Raw genomic sequence first — 15,994 nt, forward strand, 5'->3', positions numbered from 1 at the left:
GCAACTTACCCTGTGCTCCATCTTCTGTCTTGCCAAGTGGCCGAGGTCCTGGGTCAGGGGTCCACCAGTCCAGGGGAGGCCTCCATGTGCTTCACCTGTGTGTTAAGGTGCCTTTGGGCCCTGGGTCGGTGGCCCGTTGGGCCCCACCTTGCAGCCCTGTGTGTGAGGTCAAGGTGGGGCTCTGATCCCCCGGGCCACAGTGCTCCCATGCCCTCCAAGGACAAGCAGAAGCCCTGTTTATTAAGGCCCAGATTTCCCTCAAGCCTGGCCATATGGCCGCGCACAATGCTGTCCAATGGCGCTACCATGCGGCCAAGCCACCCTGGAAGTCCCAATGGGGGCTCATTTACTTCCCAGCCAGTACTCCAGGAGGCCGGGTGCCTTTGCGCCTTTGATCCCCTCTCTCACTCAATGCAAACGGATGACAAGAAAGGGGAGTAGACATCCTCCGGATTACTAGGGACAGGGTACTCTGGACCCCTTTGAGGTCTGGCGATTCTGAGGCAGGTGAAGTCAGGGCCCTCTGGGGTCTGCTTCTGCACCTGCCTCCCATCCCTTTTCTCTGAGCCTGCCTTCCATGGGAGCAGGCAAGGACTTGAAACTGGCATTCCTGTGCAGGGTGGTATGCCAGGGGTCTGTTTAGGGATGGACTGCTTGGCAAGCCTCTGCTGTTGTTTCAATCAAAAAGCTTCCACCCTGCCAGAGACTGTGTGACTTGAGGGCCTGCTGCTTGGTGGAGGCCCTTCCCTTACCCAGCAGAGCAAAGGCAGAGAAGCCTTGGCAGCTTGCACCCCGTAGTGGTCTGGCCAGAGTGAAAGGGGTCGGGTGGTGCCAGGTCCTGGACAGGATGCTTGGCAGTCTGGCCACCCACATGCCACACTGTCACCCACCTCTGACCCAGAGCATTTCCACAGCAGCTCAGAACCACCCTTTCAGTGGGGTGTCACATAACCCTATGTTTCGCTCAGGCTGCGTCTCGGCCTGCCTCTCCCTTCCACAGAGACGACTGATCCTGCCTGTGCCCATGTGACAGCACCTGTCTCCTCAGCCAGCCCCCCAGGCAGGTGGGCTTCCCCAGCAGGCTCCCGAGGGGTGTGAAGGTCGGTCAAGACATGCACATGGCTCCCAACAACCCTGTTCAGCAGGTACTGCTACCTGGTTGATCCTGCCAGTAGCATATGCTTGTCTCAAAGATTATGCCATCCACATGTAAGTACACATGGCCGGTACTGTGAAACTGCGATTGGCTCATTAAATCAGTTATGGTTCCCTTGATCGCTCCATCTGTTACTTGGATAACTGTGGTAATTCTAGAGCTACTACATTTCTATGGGTGCTGACCTACCGGAATGCATGCATTTATCACATCAAGACCAATCCAGGCACGCCCGGCTGCTTAGGTGACTCTAGATAACCTAGGGCAGATTGCATGTCCCAGTGACTGGGATTATACATTCAGAATCTACCCTATCAACTTCTGATGCTACATTCAGTGCCTACCAAGGTTTGATTCCGGAGAAGGAGCCGGAGAAAAAGCTACCACATTCAAGGAAGGCAGCAGGCGCACCAATTACCCACTCCCGATTCGGGGAGGTAGTGACGAAAAATAACAATACATGACTTTTTCAAGGCCCTGTAATTGGAATGAGTACACTGTAAATCCTTAACAAGGATGCCGCCATTGGATGCCAGTAGCTATGGTAATTCCAGATCAAATAGTCTGGCACATGCATCAACCAAAATTGCCCTCGGTAAAATAGCGAACTGGTAAAACAGGCCGTTACCGAACTCAAAACATCATTTCCCAATGCATCAACCCCAACACCGAAAAAAATTAAAGAATCGCAAATGAACCCACGAGGTAAATTACCGAATCGCAAAATAGCGATTTGAAAATACCGATAGATGCAATTGCTCCCTTAAATAGCAAACCGCAATTAAATAATCGCAACGGAATGCATCAAACTTCACAAATACAGAAAATCCCCAAATTCACTATTTAGCATGAGCAGAATAAGGGGAATCTCAACCAGGAGGTAAATTTGATTAAAGGAAAAAAATAAAAATAAATTCAAACAGGTGGACACCATCAGAAACCTCTCCAAAAATGCCACTGGAGACCCCGTATGTTAACCACAATGGCTGCCCTCTACGTGCTTGCAAGGAGGATGAGAAATAATGCAGCAGCAGCGCGCAGGAGGAGGATCCAGGAGAGGGTATTTAGGGTGCACATCACATTGCTGGGCCAAAATGAGGACGAAATCTATGACAAGTACAGACTGAATCGTGCCATGATCATACGCCTAATTGCTGAACTGGAACCACTACTGCAGCACCAGACCCGTAGGACCAATGCCATACCTGCTCACGTCCAGGTCCCATGCACCATGCACCTGCTGGCGTCTAGAAGTTTCCAGGGGGTCGTAGTGGTTGCCGGAGGCGTATCACAAAGCGCACTTTCACTCTTCTTCAGCAAATTCATTGATGCCTTGCTGACAATGATACATACCCACATCAGCTTCCCCACAAACCCATAGCAGTTGAACCGCACCAAACAGGACTTCTACCAGGTGGCACAATTTCCCCATGTCATAGGATGCATTGACCGCATGTCCCCATCTGTCCCCCCTCAGCCAACGAGTACATATTACGCAACTGGAAGTCCTATCACTCGATAAACGTGCAGGTGTTGTGCAATGCCAAGCACATCATTATGGACATTGTAGCGTGATTTCCCGGGAGCACACACAACTCCTACATATTCAGACACAGTGGTATCCACAGGTATCTGCTCAACGGTGAATTCGGAGAGGAACACCGACTTGGTACATACATATACCTATTTGTATGCCATCATCACATATGTAATTGTATTTATGCCGCTAACCCTTTGCTCCTCACCCTGTATGTGACAGCGCATATGCCTTGTGTGAATATCTCCTCACTCCCTACCTCAACCCAGCAACACCTCTGGAGCAGCACATATCAGTACCAGGAATGTGGTAGAGCGAACATTTGGTATCCTTAAAAGTCGCTTCAGGGTCCTACACAAGACGGGAGGTGCATTGCAGTATAACCCTGTAACCTGCTGCAGGATAATATCAGTGCGTGCCATGCTGCCCAACATTGCTACAAAAAGGCGGATACCAATAGAGGTGAAAGGAGATGACAACTTCCGTGATGAAAAACCCCCCGCACAATACTGACAGGCAAATGTGCCAAACACAGCTGAAGGTCAAAGGAGGCGGACATACATCACACAACATCACTTCAGGTAACAATGAGCCATCACAATATATTTTGGGGTGCAAATGTTTAATTTACATGAGCACTTCTCAAAGTAAATATAAATAATACATCAACATGACGTTAACTCAACACATTGTGAAAGATACATATCCGTTGGCATCACGGGAGTACGATCACGATATGTAAGAGGGCCATGGTTACATCACCATGGCCAAATACCCGGTAGTACATGTCTATATGTGCTTTCCACGTACCCCCAGCCTCCTGTCGTGTGGCTCCTCTACATCACCACGATGTGTGTCGGTGGCTGTAGAGCTGCGTGAACTGCGCCTCCTGTCACTGGTCTCCGGCACAGAGACGTTGCTCACGATTGATGCCGCCTTACTTCCCTCCTTGCCTCCCAAGTTGCTGGCACTAAATGTGCCAGACTGCAGATGTTCAACTGCAGTGGTCACCTGGCCTAGGGACTTCGCTACATCACCGCAGTAATGACCCAGGTCTATCTGCAGTGACAGTGATCTGCGTGACAATAAAGCAGTGCTGTTGCAGAGCTTGGTGATGGCCCTAGTCCATGCTGAAGAAACGGAGCAAGTTCTGACGATGCCTCCTGCGCTCGCTGTGTTGTCCTGCTAGGACGGCACGGGTAAGCTCCTGTAGGCACTTTGCGTTGAAAAGGATGTTTCCCGATTAAGAGGGACGGCCAGGAGCATTGGTATTGTGCTGCTAGAGGTGAAATTCTTGGACTGGCGCAAGATGAACCAAAGTGAAAACATTTGCCAAAAATGTTTTAATAATCAAGAATGAAAGTCGTATGTTCGAAGACAATCAGATAATGTCGTAGTTCTGACCATAAACGATGCTAACTAGTGATTTGGCTGCGTTATTCGCATGAGGCATCCAAGCAGCTTCTAGGAAACCAGAGTCTTTTGGTTCCGGGGGGAATATGGTTGCAAAGCTGAAACCTAAAGCAATTGATGGCAGGGCACCAACAGGAGTGGAGCATGTGGCTTAATTTGACTCAACATGGGAAACCTCACCCGACCCAGACACAGAAAGGATTAACAGATTGTAAACTGTTTCTTGATTCTGTGGGCCGCTATTAGTTAGTGGAGCAAATTGTCTGGTTAATTCCAATAACAAACAAGACTCCTCCAGTCTAACTACTGCTGCGACTCCCAGCGGTCGGCATCCAACTTCTTAGAGGGACAAGTGGTGTTCAGCTACATGAGATTGAGCAATAGCAGGTCTGTGATGCCCTTAGATGTCTGGGGCTGCCCCTGCACTACACTAAATGGATCAGCGTGTGTCTACCCTTCGCCGACAGGTGCTGGTAACCCACTGAAACCCATTTGTGATAGGGATTCTGGATTTAGGTTATTTCCCATGGACAAGGAATTTCCAGAAAGCGCGGGTCATAAGCTTTCTTTGATTAAGGCCCTACCCTTTGTACACACCGCCTGTTGCTACTGCCGATTGAATGGTTTAGTGAGGTTCTCGGATTGGCCTACCAGGGTAGGCAATTTCCCTAGTGGAGCACCAAGAATACAATCAAAATTGACTATCTAGAGGAAGTAAAAGTCGCAAAAAGGTATCCGCAGGTGAACATGCGGAAGGATCATTAACGGCGGAGCGGCCTGAGCGATGGATGGTGCCAGACTGAAACCCTCACCTGCCTCTCATATGGAATACGCACACCGTAGGCACAAGGCCTGGCCCTGCCCTTGCACACACTGGTCGGTGGAGCAGTCTGCAGTGTCAGGGGTGAATGGGTGAGGACTGGGCATGGGGAGGGCTCCTCCACCGTGGAGGAACTGGCCGAAAAATGTGCACGACTCTAGGGACTGGGGCAGACCCCGGCCTCTGTCCCACTGGTAGGGGCACAGCAGAAGCCCCTCCCAAGATGGACCCCACACTCACCCAGCATGACCCTGTGGTGGGGAAATCAAATGGCAGTGTCTCCCCAGGCTGGGACCACCTCTGAAGCCCCTGCCACCCGGGCCCTCCCGTGCTCAATCCCAGCCTGACTGGGCTTTGGGAGACTGAGTGGCCTTTCTCGAGTGGCAGGGCAGCCTGGAAGAGTAGGAGCCGAGGTCTGTGAGGGGACCCCGGCTCCTCTCGGTGGGAGGTGTGCAGGAAGGGGTGTTACATGGCTCTTACCTTCCAGAGTCTCTGTCCAGGGCAAGGGTGGGGTACCCACCAGCCCCCCGGCATGACATGGGGCTGCCACCCAAGTCAAGGACTCCTGACACCACAGGGTTTAAGCCCAGTGGTACACAGCTGATGTGCAGGTGGGATGATCCTCCCTCATTGCCAGGTTTGTCCTGGGCCTATGTTGCTGGGCTGAGGGTTTGAAGACTTGTGCGGTCCCTCCCGGTCCTTCAGGAAGGACCAGCGGTGGTGGGGCTGCCTGCGCTTGTCGCTCATTGAGTCCCCTTTGCCCATGGGGGAAAAGGGAGAGGTTCAGACCGAGCACCTGGAAACGATCTTTGAATTGATGAAGCTGACTCTCGAAGGGGAAACCTTGAATGGAGCATGGACAGAAGGGGGCTGCCTCCATCGCCCCTTAGTGCTCCGCATTATTCATGGGGCACCCAGTGCTGAATCCTTTGTAGACAACCTGATTCTGGCTCAGGGTTTCGTAAGTAACAGAATAGTTACCTTGCTGTGAGCTATTGAAAGTCCTCCTCTGAGCCAAGCTTTTGTCTCTGCCCATGGGTGCGTTCGGACCCCCTCCACCATACCTGGGGGTGGTTCTCTCTACCACCAGGTAACAAAGGGAAATGTGTGGCCTTCACCACGTGCTGACTGGCATTGAAGCCACTCTCTCCTGTCCCTACACGTGCAGGGATGGTGCATGATCCCTTGCAGCCTGACCAGATGGCCAGACCCCTCTGCACAAGTTGCTGGGAGACAAGCAGCCCTGGGAATGGCCTCCCAAGCACCGGCCTCAGAGTGCATGGCCACTTTTGTCATTGTTGGACTGCCATGTGACTGGGTCCTGTGTCTGGTCATCCCAGGCCATCTGGTCACTGGGTCATCTTGGGTCATTTGGTCGTCAAGCTGGGGTGTCGTGGGCCCAGGGAGGTTTTCCCTGCTTGGCTGGATTCAGAAGCATGGAAAGGGGTCAGGGCTCAAGCGGGTCCTGAGGTGGGAGCCCCCATTCTGCCAAGCGCCTGGGAAAATCTTGCGGGATCTACACATATAACCCCTTGCTGAATTCAGAATGATGTCTAATTTTCAGAACTGTATAGCTTTCAAGGAGCCACCATGGGTTTCACACCCAATTCTACCACTAACTGGAAGGAGGTTGAACACACACACAAATTATTAGAAATGGACTATGTCTCAATAAAATGCCAAAACTGAAAGCTGGGAGGATGGGGATTTTAGCAGCGCAAACCCCTTGTTGTATCCATTTGCAGGGAAATACCAGCACCTTCTTCTACAGCACTTGTTTCCCCAAAACACCCAAATTTAACTCTATTTTGGCTAATTTCTCGGTCCCCTCTGGGGAAATCCACAAACCCTGGGCACATTTAGAATCACCAGGATGTTGGCAACAAAGGAAGCAAATTTGGTATGGATACCTTATGTGGACAAAATAGTTATGGGGGGGGCCTAAGCACGAACTACACAAAATAGCCAAAAAGGGTTTAGCACAGGACAGGGAAATGGTCTGTCAGCGATGGGGTCAATGAAGGTGAAAGAGTGTGGATCGCATATATATCACATTTATATTCCATTGCGGAGATGTGTTTTGCGTCCAGTGAAAGAATACTGACTAAGGTGCAGATGGCTATATTTAAAGAGTAGCCACTTGCACAGGCAAATGCATTATTGTTGTTAATCTCATTCTAGCCTTAGAGGCTGTCAAAAAAGCAAACCTTCTAAATGCTAAGGGCCTCCATCCAAGATAGATACAATGGACAACATCCTTGACAGCCACAGATGTAGACTTTGTCTTTGACCTGTCTTTACAGACACAATAATTTCTTCAATGCTTCTCCCATGCCCAGCAATATTTTTCCACTTGAACAATATAAATATATTATTTATAGTGATGGTTCCACCCAACCTGCCATAGGGACCAAGCACCAAAATTCAGTGTCATGCACCTCCGTACTTGGTGTGATGTTAGATGGAAAATTCCAACTACAAGAAACTCACAAACAGTCCTTACGGGACTACACTGCACACCTGGCTGATCTAAAAGGCGTACTACTTGCACTAGGACATATGGATCCTAAATTCCACACATTTAACGTGTGTGATTCATATTATTGTGTTCAGTCTTTTACTGACAATTTGCATTATTGGCAACAGAATTAATTCAAAGATGCTAAAGGAAACACTATAAAGCATAAATTGCTTTGGGTGAAGATGGCATCCCTAAAATATAGGTTGCTACAGAGTCATGTCATTTATACATTGAGACATCAGGGTGTGGAAACATGTTATAGGGAATTATTTGGCTGATGAAGCGGCTAAATCTGCAGTTGTGACTGCAACAGTTGCTGCAATTACTCATTGATGACGATATACTGGCTGCTGTTAATGCTACACGCGATGGCCCCCCTTTGCCTAGGGGCTTTCCAGCTAAATATACATACCATTTAAGTGAACAAAATGTTCCCTTTAGAAGAATTCCAGGGGTTGGTGTTCGTTTGATTCCCAACCTAGACCACAGGCTAGCCTTAGTGATAGGTGTGCATGAAGGTTTTGCTTCTGTACATTCAGGTGTGGTGGCCATAATTTTGTTACTACAGCAACATTATTGGTTGCATGGCTTTATAAACTGCCAAGAACTATGTCCTTTGTTGTGATATTTGTCAAGAAATTGAAAGTTCTACCGTGGCACACCCATCGCAGACACACCTGCTGATTTCCAACAAACCTGTCAACTGCATTTATTTGGACTATTGTGGTCCTCCTAATTCAGATGAAGTGTTTAAATTGATCCTACTTTCAGTGGATTCTTGTTCAAGGTTCCTCTGGTTGTGGCCACAACATTCGGGTGATGCCTCCACTGTTATTAAAGATTTGCAAATCTTTATCAGAAAGTAAGCATGCACTACATTCCACTCAAACCAGGGCCCTGCTTTTATGTCTAAGGCTTACAGGGATAACCTGGCTTTCCTGGATGTAGGGATGCCTTCCTATTCCCCCTACCATCCTACGGGAAATTTGGTAGTGGAGCGGATGAACAGTGACTTAAAGCAATCCTTGCCAGCTAGAGTGTTAGGTTCAGGGCGTAGTTGGATCCATCACCTATATGGGGTATAAAGAACACTTAATAAACTCCCTAAAAATCTCTGGGTGGCTAAACCCCATATGAGATCCTTTTTGGCATCACAATATATGTACCAGAACTTGACCTTGACGGTCCACACCCTTTGACATAAATGATCGTTGTGCTGTCTTACAAGATTTATAAAACTTCTGCGACAGCCAATCTAATGAGCAGTTGAAGATGTCTGCCTTTCCTGGAATCAAGAAGAAGCCAGCACCTTCCAGCTAGATTCCATAATATTGAGATCAAGAAAAGGATGTGGTGAAAAAGGAATTTGGCCCATCATACCACGCACCAGTGCCAGTCTTTGGCATTCAAGGTACAATATTGCCATCGCTTGGTGTTTCTAAAGACAATCCTTTTGTCTTCATTGATCAAATCAAGGTACATCATGTGGTCAATTCTAAACAGTAGGTACAAGGAGTCCTTGGTAGTTCCCTTTCTCCTCTAGCTACCGTAAAATAAATTCTTCTACAGCTTGTGAGCAGCATCAAAGATGTTTCCCCCTAGCATCGAGAGGGCAGAGATTGATTCCTCATACCACTACAAATGCCAACTATACGTCGATGTGAGTACTGTACTTACTACTGCATCTCCTGCAGATGCTGCCAATTATACTGATCCACCCCTCATGGAATCTACCAATTCTGGAACTGCACCTGTGGCTCCTGTTTTTAACAAACTGCTTCTTGTTATTATGTGGTAATAGAGGATTTTTTATTCAGATCTTTTACAGTTCCACTGTTCTACATGCTCCACCTACATGGGTCTGTGTTTTCCTTTCGTGGCAGAAACACACTTATCTGGTCCCTTCTTGAATATATTTTATGATCACTCTTTCCATGTTTTTTCTATTTCTTTGGATTAGATTTCTGACTTTTTACGTCTTGCTAATAAGTGGCCATTACCTTCCAGAACGCTTGGCCACAGAACTGGTGGACAAGGTGTTAAGGCTTCACTTATCTTCACTTAAACTAAAAAGAGACCTGTTCCTTGTGAACATTTCAGCTGTCTCAGTAACTGATGGAATTGTTTGGAATAAGGTCCCCTATGATATTTTCAGCCCTACAGAAATAAAGCAGATTCTCTATTTCTTCAAAGTGTTTATGGGTGATGTTATTGTACCTGGGTTACAGTCTGACGATTGGGATGTTGACACTGAAAACTCCATACTTTAGGAGCTGGAACATTATACTGTTTCTGAAAGTGAAGACATGTATCTAAATTCTGCTAATTATGGTGAAATGTACTGTCATCATCATTATGGACATCATGATTTACATCGAGCTAGTGTTAAAAGCACACTTTTTAATTACACACAAGGGGAACATTGTCCGACTCCTCAACATGGGAGCTCAAAAACATATAGGGATAAATTCACATCTTTTTCTGGACATGATTCCTTAGACCTGAATTGTTTTTATTTCAAACTGGTCCTAACACCAACAAAGAAATATATGCTGATGCAAACCAAGCTAATGTACACAGATTTGTTTGTCAAACAACTAGCCTTGAAAGGCTATAAATAGTGGAAGGATACCATTGAATTGAAATCAATTTGGGGTACTAAACATCAGTAGTTTCAGGGAATAGACACCCTATTTATAGCCTGCTTAATTTCAAAACAGATAATTTTTCTAAATGACACAGTTCAACAGACAACTTCGACAGGATTTGCTAAGATTAAAAATTGTAATTTTCCCAGTATCCCTTTCATTGACTGATTTTATAATTGACAACATTTAACAAATTATACTAAAGAACAGCTCAATAGTATGGTGCAGAAAGGTACATATGCCTCCACACTTTCAGGTCCAAACGGGTGGAAATTGCGGCCAGTGGACACAAATGGTTGTTATACAAATGTTTTCAATTCTACTATGGGGTTTAAGGCATGCAGACCTGTCCCTCGTTATTCCAGTATCAACACTCAGGGATAGTCACTACCTATTAGGGTGGGGAAATTGTTGCAAAAATGGTTGGAACATTTCACTCTGTCTGCAGTAAAACATCTTTCCCTCCTGCCGGAAGGCATGGTCCTGTCGGATTTCTTGTTGGGTTTCAAGTCTCAGCACTCTATAATTTATTTATTTATGTAACTTACAATGAAATTTGGAAAGTGTCACCAATGGATGCAGCTGCACGTTTAAGGCAACTTGATCAAGATCATTTGGATCCAGTACTTGCTGTTGTTCATAATACCAATAATACATTGTCTTCTCACAATTACAGTTTGAATAACATTCTGTCATCTGTTATCAATATTATGCACAATGAAATGTCTTCAATATACCATGGGCAAAGTCAGCTTAGATCTATTATGCAGTTTAGTTGTTCACTTCAGGTCCTCAAAAATGGCCACATGACATGGTGTTACCTAAATTCTACACAACTATTTCTGCCTTTCCACCTGACACATAAACAGCGACTCATGTCTAAAAAAGAGGCCACTTTCACAATGTTACATATTGAAAAGTTAGAACAACTGCCCTTCACCATAGCCGAGACACCCTTCGCAGTGTGGTTAAAACATGGCGTAATATCTTTGCCAATTTCCACATCCAAATTCACATCTTGCATGAAACATTTCCCAGTAGGTAGATATGAAGCCCTGGGAGAGAGCTTTATTAACAAGTTGTGGTCACTTTCTTTTGATTACCGATGTGAATGGGCAGACATTGAAATATTCCTTACTGAAAATTAATGTGACTCTTCTGTCGGCAACTCACTTCTTTGTAAATTCGTTACCATCAATGGAGCAATAGAGCATGTAATACTGCAATGGTGAATTTGGCCTGTTTTCTAAAAAGGAATACCGACCCCTTCAATTCTCCCCCTCATTACTATTCCATTAGAAGTTATTTGATGTTAAGCAACCACCCTGTTGTGAAATGAAGGCCGGCATCCCATATATTATTTCTGTTTCCCAAATAGTGAGCTACTGCAATAATGTGCTTTTACTTCCTATGCCTGCAGTTTTTCATAGTTCGTTATGGCCTTCAATTCCAAATGTAAAGGCAGAAATTAACAACCTAAGCCAACTCAAAACCTTATTGTTTTAAAAAGATGTGGAATTAACTTCTGCCTGAGATACTTTTGAACTGCAGGTTGCAAGGATATCCAGCAACATACACTCACTTTTAAGCACAAATCTCCCACTGTTTTTGGCAAGCTTCTGCATTGTATCTTTAATGCTTCCAAAACTGCCGGCATTGCACACTTTTTTAAAACAATTGGTACTGACTTAGTCAGTACCTTCCAGAAAATCTCCAGAGGGCTATTGGCCTTTATACAGTCCCTCTTTTCCAGTGTTTTCGGGGGCATACCCTTGATGTTGTTCCTCATTTGCAGTGTTTTGATTCTATTTTTGCTACTGTGCAATGGATGTTCCATTTTAAAGCCCTCTGGTAATGGAACTACCAACAGTCCAGCTGTGCTGTGAGCAGATGATATGATTATTTGGGGTCCCTCTGCTCCAGGAACTGAACACTGACTGGTCATTGTCATTTTGACCTGCCTGCTTTACCTGCGCACAGGTCGTGTTTCTTTGTCTATGGTGTCTCTTTGAGTGGGCACTTGATGATTGCCACACATAATACATTTGTTTTTGTGCCATTATTTTAGGAATATGCTATACATGTTGTTTGTTATTTAGTGATTCTTTCCAGGAGACAGTCGGCACATTTTGTGCAAGGTTGCCTGGAATACATACCATAACAGGTGTATTTGTAAAGCGCACGTTAACCCCAGCAATGGGGCATCTTGGTGCTGAAATAACAGATGTATATTGTTACCCGACTCAATGGTACTCATTTTATCGACCTCAAATGGAAAAAAGGCTGAGTGGACCCGCTGGTATTTGAACCTGTGACCATGGGGTCGAACACAGGCCCCTGCTGTGGATTCATTAGTCCACTGAGCCACCAGACCCGGTGTACAGTTTTTTTTGTTCAGGTCAGCAACAGCTCCTAACTTTTTCAACATAACATGGTAACACAGTTGCAACTTTCCAACACTGTAGTTCATTTCATATAAGCTGTGTCTCTTCTCCTTGGAAGCACAGAGGAGAATTCCTCAGAGAGGCCGGTCCTGGAACAAATGCCCACACAGCCTGACAAGCAGCTTTGTGTAAACTGAGTTTACACCAGTGATGCAGACCACCTAACTACATAAATCAGGTATGGGGCCTGTTGCCAATCTCAAAGATCACTTAGATATCCCTGTGTCCTCACACTAAGGGTAGACCTAGACAGGTAGATAATTTGAAATGGTGGGAATGTTTATTTTATATAGTCAAATAGTAATGCTAATTACTTTGTTTAGTTTCATCTCCCTAGTAATCACAACATATTTGCTTCATAATAGACTATGATAGTGTCAATAAATGTATTGTAAACTTGTATGGGTGAGTAAACTTTCTTTGTGTATTTTGTTTACTAAGGACATGTATGGGTGGGAGACAAAAGGTGATGAGCTGTTTCAACAGTTCCCCAGGGGACTAGAAGGTCATGTTCTAGGTTGCCAAAATCACTTGTTACTCTGGAAAGGTTAGGAGTTCAGGTGAGGCACTGTGAGCTAGCCAGGATTTGGGCTGACAGATACTGATGTTGTACAGAGACTCAGTCCCTACATTCTGACATCAGGCACAGTTCTGCTTTACCAGCCTAATCCCTGCAAGACTTTATTCTGCCCCTATAACCACAATTTATGTTAATGGTATAAAATCCTCCTTTTTTTCATTTAAACATAGCACTCAACAACGTTGTCCCCTTTCACTATTGATTTTTATATTGTTCTTATAACCTTTTCTTGAAACAATACAAAGGTCTCCTGCTTTTTGGATTATAAACACAGCAATATTGAAATACAATTTACAGCTCATGCAGATGACATATTATTATACATGGCTGAGCCAACTTCCTCTATGACAATTTTTTTTTTTTTTAGATTTTATCATCAGTTTTGGCTGTTTCTGGATATAAATGAAACATGAATAAATCGGAAATAATGCCACTCAATAAATATTGTTTTAAGGATATTTGAACTTGCAGGTTTTATTTGGAATGTAACCTAAATCAAGTGTTCAAGAATGATATATTCTAATTCAATTACAAATAACAATTTGCTTACTTCCAGGGAAGATAAAAATAAAATGAGTCACTTTTTGGGAACATTTTCACAATTTTTTCTATCCGGATGGGCTGTCCAGATACAATCTAATTGATTATTTTATTATTGTTTTTGTTTTGTCCATGCTTTCAATGCCACTCAGTTTACATTTGTAAATACATTGATGGCATCTCTCAAAGATTCTATGGAATAAGAGGAAAGTGTATACTTCTCTTCGTCATCCTAAATATTCTAAAATTCATGATGGAGGTACATTTTCAGAGCTTATAAAGTATCACTCTGCCTTTATAGTCAAACAGGTGTGGACAAAAGTCAGAATATTTGGCAACCGATAGAATTATCACTTATCTAGCCTTTCGCTTTTAAAGATTATATATCGATATAAAAGAAACTGAAAGATAAACTCCCATACCCTATTGTCAATTAGTCTAGCTTAGCTGTAAAACCTTTTGTTGTGCATCATTTTTCAGGTCTCTAAATTATTTTTCATTTTCCTACAATTTTGAACATGCTCATTGCGTTTTATATGAGAAAAATTGGGCAAAAAATGGCATTATATTTTCTGGTCAATTATCTGTCTTTTCAGGAACTGAAGAATTCATTTGATGTTCTTTATATATTTTAACACAAATATTATTTATTATTCTCAATCATTAATGTCATGCTTCTAGCCTCTTTTAAAACATTACTATATAATGCCACTTCCAGATTACATCTTTAATGCTCAGATTAATCCCTTTTTATATATAAATACATTATTGTACCAAATACTGATAGATTTAAAACTAAGGATGAATTAACTTGGAAGACAAGTTTGGGAAGACTTTGTCTATCTCTATTTGAGATAAGATTGGGTTAAAAATTAATGTAACATCTCGAGCTGCAAGTACCACACCAACCGTACATTTCTTTCAAAATAGACTGTTTCTAACCCCTTATTAATGCTGCGAACAGTGATTTTATGTATATGTTCTTCTAGTGTTCACAGGTATATTGTTTTGGCAACAAGTTTGGGGAAACATTTTGGACATTTGTTTAATCAAGATACCTTTTGATGTAATACACACGTTTCTTGGTAGTCTTTCTTCTATTTGCCTATCAAATCCTTTTACTAGGAACTTTGTGGCTCTTCGAATTGATATCGCCTTGCACTTAATAACATCCAACTGGAAATATACAAGAATCATTACTTAAATGTCTTTTAAAAGATGCAAGTTATGCTACCTTTGACTTCTTTTTCATACAAAAATTTTGACAACCAAATATTCTTGCTGAAGTGCTAAAACCTCCTCAGTAATGCAAGTGTTCTATTTTTGATCGTATTAGTTAGTCTTCTACTTTTCAGCTGTTTGGCTTTAATGCATTTCTGTGATGCAGTGAATAATTACATGATATTTCTTTTACTACTACTAAACTGAGAAAAATCCTAATTGTAAGACTTTCGGTATTCACAGAAGGCATTTAGGAGCCCTAAAGTTAGGAGTCCTAACTTTACTACTACTAAACGGAGAAAACTCCTAATTTTAAGACTTTCGGTATTCACAGAAGGCATTTAAGAGTCCTAAAATTAGGAGTCCTAACTTTACTTCTACTAAACGGAGAAAAATCCTAATTTTATGACTTTCGGTATTCACAGAAGGCATTTAGGAGTCCTAAAGTTAGGACTCCTAATTTCTGTGAATACCGAAATAAGTAAGTGCCTTCTGTGAATACCAAAATGAGTAAGTGCCTTCTGTGTATACCAAAATGGTATAAGTTTAGGATTTTGTCTTAAGTTAGTTCTGTGAATCGAGCCCAAGGATTTAGAAAATATGAATGTGTCAGAGAGGAAGTTACAGATAAAAGAATTATTGACTTTATTGCAACAATGCGGAGACTGGGAAAGTTAGGTGGACAAAGAAAAAGGAAGAAGCTCAGGCAAATAGAACGACATCTGAGTATTTGATGAAAGAGGCAGAAAATGTTGAAATGTTGTGTCCATTGAGAGAAGTCCCAGGAGGAGGATATGGACATGTTCCATGGACCCGACAAGATATTTGATCTTTCACAAATGATTTCCCAAGGCAAGTTGAAAGGTTTGTGAAGGTTTCGAACGTTTTGTTGAAGAATTTAGATGGTTTGTTTGACATTGTTGTTCCTGATTATTTATGGGCAGAATGTCAAATTACAGTAGATTGGCTTAACGATGAGTACCCAAGAGATGCAAAAACAGGAGCCCCGTCAGACTATGTGATGAAAAAATATCATCAGGTAATTACTTTTCTGAATGGGAAAATTCCACCAAAAGAAACTGATTGGATAGAAATAGATAGAACCACCCAAGAA

The 15,994-nt window shown here is 43.6% G+C and overlaps 1 pseudogene; it reads left to right on the plus strand.

Moving 5' to 3' along the window:
* Window positions 1-1,152: 1,152 nt before the first annotated feature.
* Window positions 1,153-4,870, plus strand: LOC144830000 (18S ribosomal RNA; annotated as a pseudogene).
* Window positions 4,871-15,994: the final 11,124 nt, after the last annotated feature.

This window comes from Lissotriton helveticus, chromosome 4_1, assembly GCF_964261635.1.
Source record: "Lissotriton helveticus chromosome 4_1, aLisHel1.1, whole genome shotgun sequence".
Lineage (NCBI taxonomy): Eukaryota > Metazoa > Chordata > Amphibia > Caudata > Salamandridae > Lissotriton > Lissotriton helveticus.